Source organism: Tenrec ecaudatus, chromosome X (assembly GCF_050624435.1).
Source record: "Tenrec ecaudatus isolate mTenEca1 chromosome X, mTenEca1.hap1, whole genome shotgun sequence".
Lineage (NCBI taxonomy): Eukaryota > Metazoa > Chordata > Mammalia > Afrosoricida > Tenrecidae > Tenrec > Tenrec ecaudatus.
Genome location: NC_134548.1, coordinates 52,617,977 through 52,624,517, shown reverse-complemented (window position 1 = coordinate 52,624,517; position 6,541 = coordinate 52,617,977). Strand labels below are relative to the sequence as shown.

The 6,541-nt window shown below is 40.7% G+C and overlaps 1 pseudogene; it reads right to left on the bottom strand.

Moving 5' to 3' along the window:
• Positions 1–880: 880 nt before the first annotated feature.
• LOC142433376 (large ribosomal subunit protein uL23-like) lies at positions 881–6,181 on the bottom strand (annotated as a pseudogene).
• Positions 6,182–6,541: the final 360 nt, after the last annotated feature.

The window sequence follows — 6,541 nt, the reverse complement described above, 5'->3', positions numbered from 1 at the left end:
CCCCCTCCATTTTCATAAGCACACATAGTTGCAGGCGGGTAGACAACTCTAAGCAGCAGAGTTTCCAGTGACTTGTGGTCTCCTCTCCCCACTTTGTGTGATTATTTTATGGACAAACACATCTGAGAATTTCCAAACATTTTTTAGGTCTGTTTTTGAAAATGTCAAAGATTTTCTTTCTGGCTGATGAGTGTTTTGACCACCAACAAGGGTATGAAAATAACGGAGTGAGGCTGAGAGGTGGGAAGAGTGACTGGAATTTTTAGTCCCAATTCTGGTCACAGCAGATAACTGAATCAGCTACTTGACCCCAATACTTTCCATGGGAGACAAGGTCACATCACAACAGCCTTCATTGCAGCCATATCAGTCACAGAGCACATTTGAAGTATCTTTAGCTTTACACCCACTTCCTCCACCCAGAGCCCATCTCCAGGATGAGCACTTTCAGGATTTTGTCTATACTCTTGTGCTTAAATCCTTTGTTCCAACTGCACATTTAAAAAATTCTCTTCCAACAATGCCATGCCCTTTTCTGCAGGCACGCCTTTGCTTGTGCTGTGTTTCTCTCTTGAAATGGGCTCTCTTTTTGTACCTGGCTCTCCTAATTCAATGCATCCTCACAGACAAACAACCAGTCCCATGTTCTTCCTAGTACCGGTAGAGATCTCTCCAGCTTGTAGAAACATGATCATTCAATGTTTCTAGTTCTTAGTTTCTGGACCGTTCCCTTGGTAATTTATCTACTTATCTGTATCATACCCCTGAGATTGCTCAAATCAGGTTAACCACATCCATGTGGCCAAAACTGGTAGCTTCACACACACCTCTTTTTTGTATTGAAAAGGCTTATATTTAGCATAAGCCAGCTGAACTCAGTTTAGATGATTTTGATTTTGTTGGCAACATCTAAATTGTTATAGTCAGGAGGCAGCTGAACATATGCCTTCTTCTCACCATTAGGGCTGATCAAGGTGTTGACCTTGGCCATGGCATTGTCATAGAGCTTCTTTACAGCCGGTTTGATCTGGTGCTTGTTGGCCTTGACATCCACAATGAACATAAGTGTATTGTTACCTTTGATCTTCGTCATGGCAGACTCTGTTCAAAGGGAACTTGATGGTGGCAGAGTGGTCCAGCTTGCTTCTCCTGGGGGTGCTCTTGTGAGAGTATTTGGGCTGCCTTCCTAGCCTCGGGGTCTTGGGCCACCAGCAGGTGAGTGATGTGAGGATCTTCCTTTTTTGTCTGTGGCTGTGGAGGCCTTTCAGCAAGGTCTTCTTGGCCTTTAACACCTTTGCTTTGGCTTCCATTTTTGGAGGGGCAGGGGCTTCCTTTTTTTGCCTCCAGCATCATCTTCGTAAAAAAGATGATCTCACACTTTATCCTACTTTTTCTTCCCATAGTTGGTTGTTGGATGTTCAGCTCACACCCCTCAATTTTTTTTTACAAACTCGACTTTCAGATTACTTCTTGCTTTCCTTCTATTTTACTGATTGTTTCAATCTCAGCCTTCTCTTCTTGATAGTGGTCCTCTTCCCTTAGAGATGAAGTGTTCAGAGATCATCAGACTTAATCTGTTGTTATTGCTGTTGCTTTCTTTTTAATCCACATTTATTCCCTGAATTCAAGTGTGATAGGTAGGTTTATTGTGCCAACCCTGCCAATAAACACATGTGGGATGAATTGAAGGGCAGAGAGATAAATGGCTCAGCAAGCCTCACCTTTCTTGTCTTTTGCTCTTTGATGATCAGACCAGTGTGCAGCTGCCTTAGCTTGCCTCAATTTGCAAGCTAAACTACCTGTGGGACACCTAACCTGTGGACTGTGTCTCTGTAGCTTGAGGTTCCTCCAAGACCTGCTTCACCACGCTACTGGAGTATGCATCACTTGAACTGAGGAATGTTGGACCCTGTCATCTGGCTGACTATTGGTGACCTGCCTTACTGTTTGCTGCCTGTGCCTAGGTAGCCTGAAATTCTCTACAGAGGACTACCCAGTGTCTCTCAAGACTTGAAGGACTGCCAGTGTATTAGCTGTCTCATGGGAGTGAGAAGCACTGAGTCATTTGTACTGCTCTATAGATTACTTAGCTGTTCATTTCTTATGCTATCTACTATATAAATATATATAAAATTATAAGTGTCCTGGTTTTGTTTCTCTAGAAAACCCTGTCTAATATACCAAAGTACATGAATCTCCTTAGTAAGTAATGGTAGTTATTTCAAAAGGCAATAAATATTTTTGTCTTTCAATTTATATGTACTAATTTTGTCAGGACTAACAGGTTCTTCGGACATAAGTATTTTACTTAATTAACAGGGTTGTTAGGTATTTCTTTGGACATGAACATTCTGTGGGTGAAAATACTGAGGTATTAAAGGTGCTATGAACCTGAAAAAGTTTGAAAAATCTCTGCCCCGGGTCATCTCATAAAGTTCCATGACTAAATTCTTCCAATAGCTGACTCCCACATTTTTGTCTCTAGTCCAACTCTCTGTCTAAGCTTTAGACTCCATTTTTAACTATCTACTCTACATCTTTGATTTGGTGTCAAATAATCATATGAAATGTACTTTGTGCAAAAAATCAAGCTTTGAATCCATGCTGCTAATCCTTGATACAGATCTTCATATAAGGTTCAGTCATTCACACAACTCTTCAGGCCAAACACGTAAAAGCTGATCTTGATTACTCCATTTCAGGAATCAGAAAAGTTTTCTGTAAAGGGACAGAGAGTAAATATTTTAGGTTCTGTGAATCATATGGTCACTGTCTCAACTACTCAGCTCTGCTAATTATAGCAGGAAAGCAGCCTATTGATAATAGCAAATGATCAGGCATGGCTGTCTGGCATGAAAACATTATTTACAAAAGCAGGTGGTAAGTTGGATTTGGTTGGCAAGTTATCATTTTCTAACCTTTGCTCTCTTTGCCCACACCCTCACCTCCAATTGATTCCACACTCTGTTGGCCTTTCCTTTAATAATTTCCTTGAATGTGACCACTTTGTATCATTTTAATTGCTGCCCAAGCCAATCTCATCACTTGTCTTCTTGTCTAAACCACCAAATGGCTTCCAGACACCCACATTTGCCTCATGATGGCCAATTTCAAAGAAGTCAGGGTAATTTCTGAAAAATATTAAACACCAGATATCGCAATCACATTCAAAAGTAACTCCATATGAACTTATATACAAATTTCCATTGAAGATCACCATGAGGGATTTTCTTTTTATATGAAGGGATGTTTACAACAGCAAACCTCAAACCCTTTCTGTTTGTCATACTGTGGTAGCTTTTGTGTCCCTATGGTACTGGAACACATGCCACGAGAATTTCTCATGCCAGCAGGGTTTCTCATGGTGGACATATTTCAGTGGAGCTTTCAGGTAAGATACACTGAGAAGAAAGATCTAGCAATCTACCTGTAAATTAAACAATGAAAACCCTATGACTCAAAAATGGAATATTGTTTGCTATGGTAAATATGAATAGAGGGTGAATAGAGGGTGAGTGTGGACTGGTGCTAGTGCTGCAGGCCCCGGGAGCTGCAGGTAAGGCATGCTTTTATCCAAGGCTGCCACTGGCGAGACTCTGGAGAAAGGAGTCCTCAAATAGGACAAGAGCTTTCATCTCTGTGACCAGGAATGAAAACCACTCTTGTCCATAAAGCACTGTTGAAAATCCATTGCAGCCATGAGAAGAAGGCAGAAAGAATATAAACCCATATCTCTGGGGATGTGCAGCAATAAGGACAGAGCCCAAAAATATATGAAGGAGGGACTGGAGTACCGAGAAGACCCCATAACAGAGAGCCAAGGATGCTTACCTAACAATGAGGTTTAATCAAAGCAATATATAACTCCACCTCACCCCACCTTACCCCCAAGCTCTCCCACAACAATCAAACAAATATCAAGTAGCAAGTAATAGTAGAATACTATCAGAAGGTTTGTAAAGCCACGAGGACAGACACAATGTACAAAGAAAATCAAAGCTGATACGACTGAAAAAAAATAGCCCTCTATCAAACTAGCCTCTTCTCTAAACACAGGCATTGCCAGACCAATTTAAAGCAATGGTGCACTGATGATAACTAGAGAAACAAGAAACCTCAAACCCAGCACAACTTTTATCCACAGTAAAGGCTTAGCAAAAGAAAAGGCTTGGCTCTCTCCAGGCATCATTTCTCTCACTCTCTCTCTCTCTCTCTCTCTCTCTCTCTCTCTCTCTCTCTCTCTCTCACACACACACACACACACACACACACACACACACACACACACCACAATTTACCTTGGTCTCTAGTATTCCACACAAGATATCTGGGTGTCAGCTAATCATTATGAATCATGCAAAAAGACAAGAAGAAATATATACATTTCCAAGAGACAACTAAATAACCAGCTTCAGAGATAACAGAGTTGTTTGGGAGTATATGGTATGGAATTAAAATAGCCATGAAGAATATGCTACAGGGTCCAAATGGAGGTGGAGGACAGCATTTACAAGGAGGTGGGCAATATTGGAAGAAAGATCAAACTTTAAGAAAGAATCAAATTAAAATCATAGAAATAAAAATACAGTATAATAGAGATGAAGAAAATCTTTGGCTCATTAGTGGACTCGAAACAGCCAAGGAAAGAAGCGGGAAACTTGAAGGTATCTCAGTAGAAATGATTAAAACTCTAGCCCAAACAGAAAATAAGAAAAAGCAAGGAACAACAACAAAACATAGCAGAAAATCCAAGAGATTTGTAAGGCCACCAACCATTCTAACACATTAGGTTAAGTAAAAAGCACCAGTACAAAAACATAGAAAACCTTTTAGAAGAATATAAACATATGAAATTATGTTCTCTCAATATATCCTCCATCTAGGGCTATATACTTCTGAAGTCTGTGTTTCCATGTCTGTAACTCTTTTCTGGAAAAGTCTATGGTCTTCTATTTACACCTTGCAGTAAAAGTCATGGAAGAGCTGGCCATATCTGACTTCCTCTGGCTTCCTTATTGCCACAAGTTAGGGGTCAGACATGCCTTTACCCTCAACTTTTCTTTACCCTATTCTGACATCACCCATTCTTCCCTTGGCACTCTAGTTATATGTTGGGTTTTATAATCCCTTCTAATGGCAACACAGAACTGACAGACAATGCTCATGTTTAAGGGGATTTGTTAAGGAAGTGATAAGTTACCATGAGTAAGAATCAACAGAGAGTAAGGACATAGTCATCGGTCCACAGCAACACTTCTCCTCAGTCAGCAGCCAAGTCTCTCTCTGGTCCTCAGCCTCTCAGCTTCTGAGAGGTCCCTTGGCTTCTGCCTCTGCGTTTCAGGATGCCAGCCCACCGGTTGCTTGGTCTCATGGTCCCATAGTTTCAGACCAGAGGAGAAGAAGGTACCCCAGAGTCTCAGGATTCTCCATGTCAGTCTTTGGTGCATTTGGTCTCGGTGGCCCCCATCACTTCAGATATCTTGAACATGCTCTTCCACTATCCTGCGATTTCTCTTTGTATTCCTGATGAATACAGAGAGGACTGGCATTTATGGAGGTGTGCTTTCACACAGAGGAATGGAATTGATGGAGGTGAGCTTTCACTCAGAGGAATGGAATCGATGGAGGTGTGATTTTTGTCTTTTAGCTGACCATACCTCCAAGGAAACGGAAAGATGGTGTTTTAAGTCACACTCTCTAGTAAAGTGGTCTTAAAGATGATCCCGAAGGAAAAAATGAGCGCGACTGCGGTTCTTGGAATTTTGCAAACAAAAAGAAAATCTGAAGGGGCAGGTCAGAGTTGTAGGGAAGCTGAGGAATGATTTCCCAGTGGAGTTTTCTTGCTCTCCTTGAAGAACGAGCAGATGTACTGTAGAGATGGAAACAGACTATTTGGTACAGACTTCCTGGCCTTTTCTTCACCAACACAGTTTCCAACTTTCTTGACACTTCGTCATAATAAAATCTTGCAAACCTCCTGTTCCCTTTGATGAAAATCTATTAAGATTACCCTTTAGAATCTCAAAAAATAATTGCCATAACCTTTAAGTTTACCTGTCTTGAATTTAACTGGTCTAGCAGATATGCCCAAAGCCACTGTTTGGATTGTACTTCTTTTGAAGGGATCCTAATGAGACTGAGACAAGCATACTGCTGAAAAACTTACCTGCTGCCGTCCCATGTTCACAGAGACACATTTAAACATACTGAGTTTGAAATAAATCCATGCATATATGAACTGGATCCTTAGTAGCAATAATTTCTGACTAACTCTCATACAGAAAAACATAAATCTAATTCCCTGAGGGAAGTGCAGCAATAAGTGCACATATATATGGTGGAAGGGCCGGAATAGTGAATATAGCATTTATTTACTTACAATATTATTACTTGACATTTTACATTTATGACAATAGTAAACAACCTACCATATATACTCGAATATAAGCCGACCCAAGAATAAGCCAACGTACCTAATTATTACCTAGAAAACCAGAAAAAGTGATTGACTCGGGTATAAGCCTAGGGTGGAAAACGCAGA